Raw genomic sequence first — 16,257 nt, 5'->3', positions numbered from 1 at the left:
GAAGAGATTAGACAAAGATCTTATATGCATGTATGCACTACCTATGGACACAGATGATAGGGTGGCGAGGGCCTGGGGTGGGGTGGGAACCAGGTGGAGGGGAGCTATGGGAGGAAAAAAGAGGGACATGGGTAATAATCTCAACAATAAGGATTAATTTTTTAAAAAAATAAAAGAGCCCTAACCGGTTTGGCTCAGTGGATAGAGCGTCAGCCTGCGGACTCAAGGGTCCCAGGTTCGATTCCAGTCAAGGGCATGTACCTTGGTTGCGGGTACATCCCTAGTAGGGAGTATGCAGGAGGCAGCTGATCGATGTTTCTAACTGTCTATCCCTCTCCCTTTCTCTCTGTAAAAAAATCAATAAAATATATTAAAAAATAATAATAAATAAAAATATAAAAGATTTCACGTACCCAGAAAAAAAAGATAGACTATGTGCCCTAGCCGGTTTATCTCAATGGTTAGAGCGTCAGCCCGATGACTGAAGGGTTGTGGGTTCAATTCGGTCAAGGGCATGTACCTCAGTTGCAGGCTCGATCCCTGGCCCTGGTCAGGGAGCGTGCGGGAGGCAACAATCGATGTGTGTGTGTGTCTCTCGCTCCCTCCCCCTCTCCCATTCCTCCTTCCCCCCACTCTCTCAAAAAAAAAAATAATAATGGAAAAAATATCCTTGGGTAAGTATTAAAAAGAAAAGGCAAATGTTGGTGAAGATGTGCAGAAACTGGAACCCTTGCATATTATTGGTGAGAATGAAAAACGGTACAGTATGGAAAACAGTATAGAGGTTCCTCAAAAAGTTAAAAATAGAATTATCATTTGATCCAACAATCCCACTTATGGGTATTTGTCAAAAAGAACTGAAATCAGGATCTCTAAGAGATATCAGCACTGCTCTGTTTATTGCAGCACTATTCACAATAGCCAAAAAGTGGGAGGGATGGGGAGAAACCCACACCACAGATGTCCATCAACTGATAAACAGATAAAGATAATGTGTACATCCATACAATTGCATACTACTACTCAGTCTTTATAAAAAAAGGAAATCTGACAATATGTGACAACATGGATAAACCCTGAGAGCATGATGCTAAGTGATGGCAGTCACAGAAAGACAAACACTGCATGATTTCACTTATGAGGTAGCTAAAATAGTCAAACTCATAGATTCAAAGAGTGGAATGATGGTTGCCAGGGGCTGGTGGAGGGGAAATGAAGCGCTACTAATCAATGGGCGTCAAGTTCCAGTCCAGCGAGATGATTAACCTCTAGATCTGCTGTTCAATACTGTAGCTATCGTCAATAATAATGTACTGCACACTAAACACCCATTAAGAGGACAGATCTCCTGTTACAATAAAATAAAAATTTCAAAAAATAAAATATAAATTATCAAATAAAAGGAGAGTTATTTCTGGGTGGTGGGATGATGGGAAATTTAATTTTCTTTATGCTTTTAAGATTTTTTACATTAGTTATAATGAACATGAAACCATTTTCTAATTTGAAATATACTGTTTAAACATAACAATTATGTATCCTGAGAGCATCAGACTCTTTTTGTGACTTGTTGGCTTACACTACAGAAAGTAAGCTCAACTCAAGAAAGTCTTTTTTAATTGCAGAAATAATTAGACCCGGGAAGAGACTTCCTTTGCAGAGACTATGAAATCTCTACTTGTGGGTTCTCTAAGAACAGATTGCGGTGATGCTACAGGGGCCCGTGTAGGTGTTCATTTTCATGGGGCTGGGCAGTGTAAGGGGGTCTGACTCCAGGAGCTGGGTCCTGAGTCCAGACCAACGCTGAAGGAACCCTCTGTGCAGGCTAAGCTCACAAGTGCCGCAGGGGGAACCCGCCAGCTCTCCACAAAACAGAATTTTCTAAACCTTAGCCAAACATCAAAGCCTAAGTATGTCCTCTTTTGCTCTTGGAAAATAAATTTATCAAACCTAAAAATAACTAGGACAAAGCCAAAAGATGAAAATGACTCTAAATGGGTTTCAAACAGATGTTTGACTAATTTTTGCAAAGCCTGTAAGAGTCCTCAGGATCCTACAGTACAGCAGAGAGGTGCCCAAGAGAGTGTGCTATGAGGCAGGGTAAAAGGGCACACCCCCAGGGCCAAGAAAGGGTGAAAACTGCCTGGGTTGCTAAGTTTCATAGAGTCAGCCACAGATCCTGTATTTATTACCAGAAAATGACTATAAATAGAAATTATCTGATGAGTTAGCAGGTCAAAATGGATATGCTAATATCTATATATATAAAAAGCTAATATGCTAAGTGTTCCCTCCAACTGTCTGACCAGTCGCTATGATGCACGCTGACCACCAGGGGGCAGACACTCAACACAGGAGCTGCCATGACACGCACTGGCCATTTACAAAGAAATGGCACCGCGGACCTGGCGCCGACAAAGCAACACTTGGCTTCCCCCAAGTGGGGCACAGGCCCCGCCACTACCCCAGAGCGACAGCTCACCAAATCACAGCCAACGCTGCAGAGACCCCGTGGCGCAAAATGCAGCCCACAGCCCAGCCCAGCCCAGAAACAGTCACTGTGGGCACCAGGTAATGACGTCACATAGCAACACCCAGCTTCCTCTACCTAGGGACTAGCCTCCTTCGAGTTTCTTCAGCCCAGGAACACGACTTGCTTTATAGCCAGGTGCAAACATTTTATACTTTAACCAAATGTCTGTGAAGCGTTTTCCCATGCCTCATCTCATTTGATCCTCACAGAAGTCCTGGAGTAGGTAGATAGGAGACTTGGTGGAATCCTATTTTCTTTTCATTAGCCAGAAAACGGAGATTTAGAAAGCTTAGAAATTTGACCCGACTGAAGAGAAGTAAGAAATGGTGGACCTTGAAAATGACTTCAGGTTTTCTCACTGCACAGAATAGTCAAACACTGCTGCAGCTAAATATTTTACCCTTTGTTCTCCCTGCATGATCTACAATAATAATGTGCTTCAGGTTGATATTTACTGCTGTGTTGCTGACAATTGCCTGAAAGAGAAGTTGGGGTGCTTCACCGGGCTGGAAAAAGTTTAGATACATCAGAAAACAGGTCTAATTAAGCAAGTTTATGCTATATATATAAAAGGCTAAGTTGACTCGTGCATGCGCGATACATATAAAGCTCTTGCTGGCATGAATCCCACATGTGTGTTTCCATCTGTCATTGTCAATTGTGATTTGGTTGACACTTCTAGTATTATAGAGAAAGGGCGAATAGCAATATTAAAATATTTCTTCTAATTAATTTCCTTTTAATGTGCACAAATCTGTGCACTGGGCCACTAGTACTAAATAAAATACTAAATTTGACATAAGCATCTAGTATAGAAATTTATTGCTCTTTGTAAATGTCTATAAAGCCTAACTATACACACTCATTCTTACTGAGAGGAACTTGAGTTCTGTGTTAACCAAACCATTTCTTTGGATGACTTTCCAGTTTAGCTCTAAATCATAAACTCTCCCTGTAAGACATACCCAGAGGGAGTAGTTACAGACGGAGACCACTGCCCCGGAAGCTGTGGTTAGTGCAGAAGGAGCTCTGAGGCACGGTCCGGCGCACCCTCCCTAGGAAAACATAAAGGCAAGGCTCTTTTGTAAACATGCGGCGAGGAACAAGAAGTTTGTCAGCTTACAATTCACTGTTATATTTCCTTTTTTTTTTTAATGTCCTTCACTTTGAGATCTAATTTGTCAGATATAAGTATTGCTACCCCAGCTTTTTTTTCATTTCCATTCGCCTGAAAAACCTTTTTCCATCCCTTCACCATCAGTCTGTGTGAGTCCTTTTTTCTGAGGTGGGTTTCCTATAGACAGCAGATATATGGGTCATGTTTTCTTATCCACTCAGCTACCCTATGTCTTTTGATTGGGGCATTTAATCCATTTACATTTAAAGTTATTATTGATAGGTACTTGTTTGTCGCCATTTTTATTCTTTAGCCCTGTGTTCCTTCTTCGTTTCCTATTTTTTCTTTTTACAGCAGACCCTTTAGCATTTCTTGCATTGATGGTTTGGTGGTAATATATTTTCTTTTTAAAAAGCACTATCTTAGCCCTGGGTGGTAGTTGGGTCCTGGGTTCAATTCCCAGTTAGGGCACACGTCCAGGTTTCAGGTTTAATGCCTGGTTGGGGTGTGTACAAGAGGCAACCGATCAATGTTTCTCTTTCTCCCTCTCTCTCTGAAATCAAATTTTTAAAAAATCTTTAAAAAAAAAAGCACTACCTTAGTGCCAGATAAATTCATATGCCTAAAGGAATCTTAAGAGGTCATGTAGCCCTGAGACAAGTCTGGCTCTGGGGACAAACCTCCCCACTGTCCTGCCACTCCAACAGGGACCACCTTCTGCTTCTAGGGCCACACACCTGCCACCCACAATGCACCTCCTTCCCAGGCTGTGTGAGGACTGAGTGAGGCTCTGCATATGGTTGCATTTGTTTAATTAGCCATAAATAAGAAAGGCGTGACTATTGGTATTAAAGCAGATGTTAAAACTAATTTTAGGGAAAAACAAGAGACCCAAAAAATCTGAAGAATGGCAGCCTCAGTCCCCGACAAGTTCCATCACACCTGGGGTGTGCCCAGCTACTCAACTGTCCTGCTGCCAGGATTCTGCATCTAAAGGGCCCTCTCTGACTTCACTGCTCCTCCTCCAGCTGTCCCGCTACCAGACTCCCTCCCAGCATGGTTCCTCTCCACGGTCCATTCCTTCCCATCCCTGCTGCACTCACAGGCCTCCCTGCCCATTTTGAACCCAAGATCACCCCCTTCCCCTATGCCCCACCCATCCCCTGAATACACGTGCTCTGGCCCTGCTCAGTCAGCCGCACCCCAGGGTCTGCCAAGTCACACATGTTCCTTCTTCCTGACCGGGGTCTCCAAATGGAACTATAGAGACTGCACTCCTCTGAGGCCTTGTGGCCTTCAGGGTCTTTGACCAATGACTTACTCAACTCTAACTGGCTTCTTGTTGAACCCTCCAAAAAGCATTTATATTCTTTTTTAAATTATTTAGAAAAATTTAAATTATAGTTTACAGTCAACATTATTTTGTATTAGTTTTAGGTTTACAACATCATGGTTAGACAATCACATATTTTACAAAGTGAGCCCCCCGATATTTCAGTACCCACCTTGTACCACACATAAGTATTACAATATTATTGCCTATATTCTTTTTTTAAAATATATTTTATTGATTTTTTCCAGAGAGGAAGGGAGAGGGATAGAGAGCTAGAAACATAGATGAGAGAGAAACATCGATCAGCTGCCTCCTGCACACCCCCCACTGGGGATGCGCCCGCAACCAAGGTACATGCCCTTGACCAGAATCGAACCTGGGACCTTTCAGTCCGCAGGCCAATGCTCTATCCACTGAGCCAAACCAGTTAGGGCTGCCTATATTCTTTATGCTGTACTTTTACATCCCTGTGACTACTCTGTAATACCAATTTGCGTTTTTGTTGTTGCTGTTGTTTTAATATATTTTTATTGACTTCAGAGAGGAAGGGAGAGGGAGAGAGATAGAAACATCAATGATGAGAGAGAATCATTGATTGGCTGCCTCCTGCAAATTCATGACCAAAAAGAAGCTGAAGTCTGCAAGGCTCAGGGGAGCCAAGTTTCCTAAGGGCAGAGAGAACCCCTTGGCTTGGCTCCCTAGGAAAGTGATGGTGAACCTTTTGAGCTCGGTGTGTCAGCTTTTTGAAAAACCCTAACTTAACTCTGGTGCCGTGTCACATATAGAAATTTTTTGATATTTGCAACCATAGTAAAACAAAGATTTATATTTTTGATATTTATTTTATATATTTAAATGCCATTTAACAAAGAAAAATCAACCAAAAAAATGAGTTTGCGTGTCACCTCTGACACGCGTGTCATAGGTTCGCCATCACAGCTCTAGCCACTGAGCCAAACCAGCAATAATACCAATTTGTACTTCTTAATCCCTTCACCTTTTTCACCCAGGTCCCCCAGCCCCCTCCTATCTGGCAACCATCAGTCTGTTCTCTGTATCTCTGAGTCTGTTATAATTTTATTTGTTCCTTTGTTTTGTTCTTTAGATTTCACAAATAAATTAAATCTGATGGTATTTGTATTTTTCTGACTGACTTATTTCACAGCATAATGCCTTCTAGGTCCACCCACGCTGTCACAAATGGTAGGATTTCATTCTTTTTATAGCTGACTCATATTCCATTGTATATACATACAAATTCTTACTTAACCAGTCTTCCACTGATGGGCACTTGGTTTGCCTCCATATCTTGACGATTGTAAACAACACTGAAATGAACACAGGGATGCAGGCAGTCTTTTGAATGAGTGCTTTGGGTTTCTTCAGACATATTCCCAGAGTGAAAGCGCTGGCGAGAGCAGTTCCATTTTTTAATTTTTTCAGGAACCTCCATAAAATTTTCCATAGTGGCTGCACCAATCTGCATTCCTACCAACAGTGCATAAGGATTCCCTTTTCTCCACATCCTCTCGAACAGCTGTTATTTGCTGATTTGTTGATGACAGCCATTCTGACAGTTGAGGTGATATCTCACTGTGGTTTTAATTTGCATTTCTCTGATAATTAGTTACATTGAGCATCTTTTCTCTTTTTAATTGATTTTTAGAGAGAGAGAGGAAGGGAGAGGAATAGAGAGATAGAAACATCGATGAGAAACATCATTGATTGGCTGCCTCCTACACACCCCGACTTGTGATGGAGCCTACAACCCAGGCATCTGCCCTGACCGGGATATGAACTGGTGACCTCTTTGGTTCATGGGTCAATGCTCAACCACTGAGCCACACCAGCTGGGCATCCTTTCATATGTTTATTGTGCATCTGTATGTCCTCTTTGGAGAAATATCTATTCAGGTCCTCTGCCTATTTTTAACTGGACTGTTGGTTTCTTTGGTGTTGAGTTCTATGAGTTTTTATAAATTTGGGATATTAATACCTTATCATATGTATCATTGGCAAATATGTTATCACATTCAGTGGGTTGTCTTTTTGTATTGTTGATGGTTTGCTTTCTTGTGCAAAAACTTTTTACTTTGATATAGTCCCATTTGTTTATTTTTTCTTTTGTTTCCCTTGCCCAAGGAAATCCTATCTAATAATAGACAAACATAGTAATTGACCGTACCTTTGCTATGCCTCCCATTGGCTAATCAGCAAGATATGCAAATTAATCCAACTAAGATGGCGGCCGGCAGCCACGCAGCTGAAGCAAACAGGAGGCTTGCTTGCTCCAGTGATGGAGGAAGCCAAGGTTCCCCGCCTGCCGCGGCCCAGCTCTGAGCTCCGAAAGCAACAAAGTTTTAACTATAGAAGCTAAACAAATCCCAGATACCTGCTTTCAGCAGGCCATGGCCTCAGAGCTGCAGTAAGCAGGAGCCAGGCTCTCAGCTCCAGTGACGGCAACAAAGTTTCAATTATAGAAGGTAAATAAATCCCAGAATTAAAAAAAAAAGAAAAAAAGGAGAGGCTAGGAGCTTCAGTTGCCGGCCAGCCTGAAAATGGCCCTCAGTCCCTCACCCAGATTGGCCAGGCACCCCAGTGGGGACCCCCACCCTAAAGAGGGTATGGCCAGCCTGAAAACAGCCATCAGCCCCTCATCCAGGCTGGCCAGGCACCCCAGTGGGGACCCCCACCCTAAAGAGGGTATGGCCAGCCTGAAAACAGCCATCAGCCCCTCATCCAGGCTGGCCAGGCACCCCAGTGGGGACCCCCACCCTAAAGAGGGTATGGCCAGCCTGAAAACAGCCATCAGCCCCTCATCCAGGCTGGCCAGGCACCCCAGTGGGGACCCCCACCCTGAAGGGAGTATGACCAGCTGCAAACAGCCATCAGCCCCTCACCCAGGCTGGCCAGGCACCCCAGCGGACCCCTCAATGCAGGAGCTGCCCTCTGGTGGTCAGTGCGCTCCCACATGGGGGAGCTCTGCTCAGCCACAAGCCAGGCTGATGGCTGCCAGTACAGCAGTGATGGTGGAAGCCTATCCTGCCTCCTCAGCAGCGCTAAGGATGTCTGACTGCAGCTTAGGTCTGCTCCCCGCTGGCAAGTGTACATCCCCCGAGGGCTGCCGGGCTGCCAGAGGGATGTCTGATTGCCAGCTTAGGCCCAATCCCCTGGGGAGCAGGCCTAAGCCAGCAGGTGGTCATCCCCCAAGGGGTCCCAGACTGCGAGAGGGCACAGGCCGGGCTGAGGGACCCCACCCCCCGAGTGCACAAATTTTTGTACACCAGGCCTTTAGTTTATATATAAAATCTGGCTAAAGAGAAATGTCCAAGATTTTACTGTCTATGTTTTCTCCTAGGAGTTTTATGGTTTCAGACCTTCCATTAAGTCTTTAATCCATTTTTATTTATAATTGTATATGGCATAAGAATGTGGTCTAGTTTCATTTCTTTACGTGCCTGTCCAATCTTACTAACACCATTTATTGGATACACTGTCTTTACCCCATTGTATGTTTGCCTCCTCTGTCATATATTAACTGCCCATATAGTTGTGGGTTTATTTCTGGGCTCTCTATTCTGTTCCACTGATCTGTGTGACTGTTTTTCTGCCAGTACCATGCTGTTTTGATTACTATAAACTTGTAGTATAATTTGATATCAGGTAGCACTAAACCACCAAATTTGTTCTTTCTCAAGATTGCTGTTGCTATTCGGGGTCTGTTGTGGTTCCATATAAATTTTTGGATTATTTTTACTAGTTCTGTGAAAAATGCCATTGGTATTTTGAAGGAATTGCGTTGAAATCTATAGATTGCTTTGGAGCGTATGGACATTTTAATGACTTTAAATCTTCTGATCTATAAGCACAGTATATGCTTCCATTTATTTCTACCTTCTTTAGTTTCTTTCTTCAGTGTCTTATAATTTTCCAAGTACAGGTCTATTACAAAAAGGCCCTCTACTTTCTTGGCTAAATTTATTTGTAGGTGTTTTTTATTTATGCAATTGTACATGGAATTGTTTTCTTAACTTCTTTCTGACAATTCATTATTGGTGTATAAAAATGCAACTGATTTTTTAATATTAGCTTTGTATCCTGCTATTTTGAATTAATTTATCAGTTCTAATAGTTTTTTTGGTGGAATCTTTAGGGTTCTCCATATACAGTACCATGTCACCTGTAAATAATGACAGCTTTACTTCTTCCTTTCCAATTTGGATGTCTTTTATTCTTCTTGTCTGATTGCTATGGCTAGGACTTCCAATACTGTGCTAAATAAAAGTAGTGAAAGTGGACATCCCATCTTATTCCTCTCTTAAGGGAAACCCTTCCAGGTTTTCCTTTTGGAATATGATGTTAGCTCTGGGTTTGTTACATATGGCCTTTATTATGTTGAGGTATGATCCCTCTATTCCCACTTTGGTGAGAGTTTTTATCATCAATAGGTGCTGGATTTCGTCAGATGCTTTTTCTACATCTACTGGTAGGATCATAACATTTTTATCCTTTATTTTGTGCATGTGGTGTATCATATTAATTGATTTGCATATATTGCTGTGACCTTGCATCCCAGAAATAATTCCCACTTGATCATGGTGTATGATCTTTTTAATGTATTGCCGGGTTCATGATGGTGCGCTAATATTTTGTCGAGAATTTTTGCATGTGTTCATGGGGATGTTGGCCTATAATTTTCTTTCTGTGTAGTGGCTTTGTCTGGTTTTGGAATTAGAATAATGCTGACCTCATAAAATGAGCTTGGAAGTCTTCCCTCCTCTTCAATTTTTTGGAATAGTTTGAGGATAGGTGTTAGTTCTATGAAAGTTTGGAAAATCACCTGTGAAGTCACTTGGTCCAGGACATATGTTTTTTGAGGTTTTTTTAAATTACTGATTCAATTTCATTGGTTGTAATCAATCTGTTCATAGTTTGTTGCTTTTTTATTCAGTCTTGAAAGATTATATATTTCTATGAATTTATTTATTCCACAATATTTAGGTATATAGGTAGTTGTTCATAATATTTTTATATAATCCTTTATATTTCTGTGGTGTCAGGGGTTTTTTTCTTATTTCATTTATTTGAATCTTCTCTCTTTTTTCTGGATGAGTCTGGTTATCAATCTTGTTTATCTTTTCAAAAAACCAGCTCTTGGATTCATTGGTATTTTGTAATTTTTTTTTTACTCTATTTCATTTATTTCCTCTGATCTTTATTATTTCCTTCCTTCTACTCAATTTGGGCTTTGCTCGTTTTTCTTTTCCTAGTTCCTTTAGGTTAGATTGCTTAGTTGAGATTTTTCTTGTTTCTTGAGTTAGGGCTATAATGCTATTAATTTTCCTCTTAGGACTGCTTTTGCTGAGTCCCATAGATTTGAAGATCTCCCTTTGCATGTGCTCCTTGTGAAGCTAATTGGGTTCTGCTCTGATGTGGTTTGCCACCCGGTATATTGGTTCTGGGGCTTCTTGGGAGGGATCTGGTGCAGGTCAATGTCAGGAGCTATCTGTGATGGGCCTGGGTACATGTGGTAGGAGCCAAGCTGCTACCAAGTCCTGCTTCTACCAATACCAAGCCTGGGGCAGGTCAGCAAACAGCCCAAGGTACCCTAAGATCCACCTCTGTCTGCTGGCTGCCTGTTAGACTCAGTTACTCCATGAGTCTCTGGTGGTAGGCGAGTAGCGTGTGGTAGATTCCAAATGGGTCACCAGTCGTGTTCACCAGGTTGATGATTCAAACTTGATGCCAGTGCTGGGTCTGAGGCCACTCAGCCAAAGTCTCAGGGTACACCGGTCAGCCGTCACCCGCATGGGGCCTGCAGACCTTTGAAGCAGAGCAGGGTCCATTAGAGTGAGGCCAGTAGAGCTCATCAGGCTAAAAGAAATTATGATTTGGTTGTGTGGAGGAATGGCTCTGCAAAGGAATGATGGTATGGTGTCACCATGTGGGGCATATGGGTGAGGGGAGGAGAATGGACATTTTTAAGCCCCTCCCCAAAAAGTTTGCACAGCTGGCCTAGGCTGATCGCAGCTAGCAGACACCTCTGCAGGGTGTGAGCTTGGCCAGACAGGGCACAGGGAGTTGTGAGGGTGGGGCTGGTGCACCCTTCTAGGCTGACTTGGCATGGAGTGGCGTGTTCAACCCAGGAAAGATGGTGTCTGTGGGCAGTTGGGAGAGGGACTCAGCACACAGACAATGGCAGTTGTCCCTCCAGCTCTCTCCTCAAAACCACACAACCCAATATTTTCCTGTATGACTCGAGTCCACTCTGAGCCTCTGTCCCTTCCCAGGAGCCCAGTGTAGTGCCAACAAACAAGATTTTGCGTGTTGGTTCAAGAGGCTCCTGGGTTTCTCTGAGACTCCAATCTCTCTGGTGAGTGACAATCCCACTGATTTTCACAGCCACGTGTTACGTAGCCTCCTCTTCCCATCGCTGGTACTCGGGGCTGGGGAGCCCATATGAGGCTGAGACCTTGCTCCTCAGGGGACCTCTCAGCTGAGACAGCCCTCCCAGTTCCTGGCCATGGCAGGTGGCTGCAGGGCCAGTTCTCTATGTGTCTCCGCCCTTTCTACCAGTTTTGATGTGGTTTCTTCTGTGAATCCTTGGATATAAGACTTCTTTCTGCCCAGCTAGTCTTCAGATGGTAATTCAGGCTGATTGTTCTATATATAATTTAGTTGTAATTCCAGTTTTGTTCTGGAAGGAGATGAGTAACTTCCACCAACTTCTCCACCATCTTGGATTCTGCCCAAAAGAGCATTTATTCTAAGAATTTCTCAGTCAGATGTAACTCAGAAAGGGAGGTCATTTACCTGACTGTGACCACAGGTCAAGCATTTTTCACTATTAACAAAGCTGGTATCGCCCAGACGGCGTTGCTCAGTGGTTAAGCATCGACCTATGAACGAGGAGGTCATAGTTCAATTCCCAGTCAGAGCACATGCCCAGGTTGTGGGCTCAATCCCCAGTAGGGGGCGTGCAGGAGGCAGCCAATCAATGATTCTCTCTTATCATTGATATTTCTACCTCTCCCTTCCTCCCTGAAATCAATAAAAATATATTTAAAAAACACAAAAAAAACAAAGCTGATATCCAATTTCCATGTCTGATTCCTAACTCTTGTTTCTTCACTGGTTATGAACTGTCTGTATTTGTGCTGGTGGGTGAGGAGAGAATGATGTCAAAAATTATTTTCCCAACCTCCAACAACCACCTTTTGAACCTCTGCTCCCACCTTCCTCTGTGTGCAGGGAGGGACTTTCCTCAATCCACAGAAAGCAGAAGGAAGAAGTAAATAAATATAAAAGCAGCAATTAAAGAAATGTAAAATATTTTTAGAATGTTCTTAAATATTAATAAAACTAAAAGCCAGTGTTTTAAAAGGACTAAAAAGATAGAACCTCTGGCCAACCTAATCAGGAAGAAAAAAAAGAAGGTAACCAAACCAGAAACAAAAAAGAGGACATAATTACATATGTGGATTTGTAAACTAGGCAAAACAGATAATTTTCTAGGAAAATATAGATTACCAAAATTAACTTAAGAAACAAACAATCCCACAGAAAAAAAAAAAGCACAGGGTAAGAAAAGGCAATTCACAAAAGGAAAATACTACTAAGCATATGAAAAGATGCTTATTCTACTTAATATCCAACAAACATGAACTAAAGCAATAAGATATTTTATAGTAATCTAAACCCATCACAAGGACTAATTTTTTTATACATTTTAATTGATTTCAGAGAGAGGAAGGGAGAGGGAGAGAGAGAGAGAAACATCAATGATGAGAGAGAATCATCGATTGGCTGCCTCCTGCAGGCCCCCTACTGGGGATCAAGCCTGCATCGCAGGCATGTGCCTTGACCAGGAATCGAACTGTGACCTCTTGGTTCATGGGTTGACTCTCAACCAGTGAGCCACACCGGCCAGGCTGGACTACTGCTAGCAAAAATATAGGAAACAGGCACTTTCATATACTTGTGTTTATGGCTCTTAAAAGGCAGGTGGAGTAGAGATTATAAAGCGGGAGTTTTCACATTTTAATCTCTATATTTGAATTTTTATAAGAATGTGATTTTGTATTGTACCTAAAATTTAAAAAATTGAATGTCTACTAGTAAGTCCATATTAACAAGGACTAATACCATAATTGTTATTATATGTTTAAAATTGGAGAACAAAGTAATCTGAAATGACGACATAGACTTAAAATAGTTTACTGATCTGAAACATAATAGGTAAGAAAAAGGAGAACTAGGCAAACAAGCAGTAAAGTACCGACTGATATGACACAGAAGAAAACCACACATGTAAAAACATTGGCTACTTGAGAGCAAAACCCTATGCTACTCACCGCATACCTCTCTCCCTTGCAGGGCGCCAGCATAGAGCACCTAGTAAACGTTTGTTGAATAAATGAAAGAAAAATGGCACGAAAGTATATCAAAAGGGACTCTGGAAATCCAAATTCAAAATAAACAAGCAAAACAATTTTGTTCACATATATTTCACAAATATGAAACGCAAAATTATTTTCACTGAAATCCTGTTACACTCTTAATATAACCATTAAATTTGGAATTTATACTTGCACTGGTCATTGCTCTGCAGCTAACCTTCAGTCAAAAGGATGCACTTGGTCTGCTTAGTCTGTCACTATTTTCACAATAATTTTCGTAATATTTGTGCACTGGTGTTTATATTTATTAAAATTCATAGCTTTCATCTTTTTCTATTTTCTAACATTATATCAGTTCACAGAATTGATATAGCAAAGTGGTTCAATGAAGCATAAAAGTCAGGTTGAGAGTAATATGAATATACTTCCTCACAGCCATAAAGGTCACTCTTGACCAGGACTAAAATGCAAGATGGAGAGATGCATGATTTTCTCAAATCGAAAAATACCTTGGCTCTTCCTCTTCTGACCCAGATAACTACATCAAGGAATTCAAATACATCACTCAGTCTTATGATCTCACCTGGCACGACATTTTTATTATTCTCATTTCCTCTCTAACACCATCAGACAAAGACTGAGTCTGGGACACAGCTCAGCAAATAGCAGACGAGGCCCACACCTGTAACAACTCCAACCCTATTGGCACCTTGCAGTTCCCCGGGAAGATCCCAACTGGAACTACCAACCTGGGCATCAGAATAGAGAGGCACGGAAGCGTATGCTTGACTATATTACCCAGGCTCTTCACGAGCTGGCTAATAAGGCGGTAAATTATGATAGAATGAAGGAGATTACCCAGCACCCACAGGAAAACCCTGGGGAATTCCTTGAACGTCTTTCACAGGCGCTTCAAAAATATACCCGTTATTGATCCTACTTCCCCGGCGGGGACGGCTTTACTACACTCACATTTTATATCCCAGTCGGCCCCAGACATAAGGAAAAAACTAAAGAAGCTTGAGGATGGGCCCGAGACTCCCCAGAGAGAACTGCTTAACGTGGCCTTCAAGGTCTTCCATAAGAGAGAAGAACAGGAGAAGGAGGACCTTAAAAAAAGAGACCAGGAAAATTACCCTATGCTGGCGAAGGCCCTAAGGGCTCCACATCCCAAGGCTCCTAGCCAACTCGGAAAGGAAGGCTACATCAACCCCACCGGGTGCCTGCTTCAAATGCAAACAGCATGGACATTGGGCAAGACACTGCCCAAACCCGAGGCCCCCTCCCAGCCCATGTCCGCACGGCCAATTGGAGGGGCATTGGGGAGTCAATTGCCCCAGTCGCAGAAGGGGGGCTGGATCTTCCTCTCTAATGAAAACCCCCACCTCCGGATCCCTAATAGATCTGCTGGGACTGGCAACAGAGGACTGACGGGGCCCTGGGTCTCTGGCCCCGGTGGCGATCACGCATCAGGAGCCCAGGGTAAACCTTCACATAGCAGGTAAGCCGGTCTCTTTCCTTGTTGATACCGGGGCCACTTACTCCACCTTGCCCGAATTTTCGGGCCCCTTAACGCCATCTACCACTACTGTTATGGGAGTCTCGTGAACAAAGACCACCCCTCTATTAACTCAACCCCTACTCTGTACTTTCAAAGGAATACAGTTCACACACTGCTTCTTAGTTATTCCCCAATGCCCCACCCCTTTACTGGGGAGAGACATCTTATCTAAATTCCATGCAACGGTCTCACTGACTCCCTCTGCCTACACACCCTTGGCCTCCGTCTTTCTTGTCTCCGCTGCTGACTCAGACTCGGCCACGGTTGTTCTCCCATTACTCCAGATAAAGGTCCACCCTATAGTCTGGGACACCTCTAATCCATCCATAGCCAAACACCATACTCCAGTCCTTATCCACCACAAAAACCCTGACTCCTTCCCTTTTGTCCCCCAATACCCTTGTCCCAACCAAACATCTACTTGGCCTTAAACCTACTATTTCCAAACTTCTCCATTCAGGTCTTCTAAGGCCCACAAACTCCCCCTTCAACACTCCCATCCTTCCTGTTATTAAACCAAATGGCCCGTATCACCTGGTTCAAGACCTCAGAGCCATCAACTCGGCAGTACTGGCCACAGCCCCTGTTGTGCCCAATCCCTATACCATTCTGTCCTCTATCCCCCCTTCCTCCTCCTTTTTTACGGTCCTTGATCTAAAAGATGCCTTCTTCACTATCCCTTTAGATCCACAATGTCAAGATCTCTTTGCTTTCACCTGGACTGACCCAGGAACTAGACACTCACAGCAGCTCACGTGGACAGTTCTGCCCCAGTGTTTAGGGAGAGCCCCGGGCCGGAACAAAAGCATGGATGGAGTGTTTGTGTGAACTAATATAAATTCAAAGTAAACATCATTACATAAAAGGCTACGGTCTTTTTTTTTTTTTAGTTTTATTCATTTCAAACGGGCCGGATCCGGCCCGCGGGCCGTAGTTTGCCCATGGCTGAACTAGACACTCACAGTAGCTCACGTGGACGGTTCTGCCCCAGAGGTTTAGGGAGAGCCCCCACTTCTTTGGGCAGGCACTGGCAAAGGACTTGTGGGATCTGGCGCTGCCCAGAAGCTCTCTCCTACAATATGTAGATGACCTTCTACTGGGCAGCCCTGATCTCCAAACCTCTCAGGAGGACACGTGTCTACTCCTTAACTTTCTTGCCCAGCGTGGTTATCGGGTCTCAACAACCAAGGCTCAGCTCTCCCAGTCAGTAGTAACATACCTCGGGGTTAGAATTTCACAGGATGGGAAGGAGATTACTGCAGACTGAGATAAAAGAGATAAAAGCCTTATCTCTTCCTTACCGAAGGCAACCAC

The 16,257-nt window shown here is 43.1% G+C and overlaps 1 protein-coding gene and 1 long non-coding RNA gene across 3 annotated transcripts in view; one reads left to right on the top strand and one right to left on the bottom strand.

Annotated features, from left to right (window-relative positions):
- The window catches only part of LOC106726771, a 12,037-nt gene extending 9,361 nt beyond the window's left edge, over positions 1 to 2,676 (top strand). The window contains exon 3 of the long non-coding RNA XR_001362872.1: positions 2,572 to 2,676. This is a non-coding gene — a long non-coding RNA (uncharacterized LOC106726771). The remainder of the gene's footprint in view (positions 1 to 2,571) is intronic.
- The window catches only part of SPECC1 (sperm antigen with calponin homology and coiled-coil domains 1), a 229,979-nt gene extending 216,619 nt beyond the window's left edge, over positions 1 to 13,360 (bottom strand). Inside the window, exon 1 of one of the 2 annotated variants that reach the window (XM_014542865.1) lies at positions 13,338 to 13,360. The gene's annotated coding sequence lies outside the window, so the exon portion shown is untranslated. Of the gene's footprint in view, positions 1 to 3,498; positions 3,586 to 13,337 lie in introns of those variants that run through there. The other variant, XM_014542863.1, reaches the window with a different exon arrangement.
- Positions 13,361 to 16,257: the final 2,897 nt, after the last annotated feature.

Source organism: Myotis brandtii, unplaced genomic scaffold, assembly GCF_000412655.1.
Source record: "Myotis brandtii unplaced genomic scaffold, ASM41265v1 scaffold314, whole genome shotgun sequence".
Lineage (NCBI taxonomy): Eukaryota > Metazoa > Chordata > Mammalia > Chiroptera > Vespertilionidae > Myotis > Myotis brandtii.
This window is presented reverse-complemented; position numbering and strand designations above follow the sequence as displayed.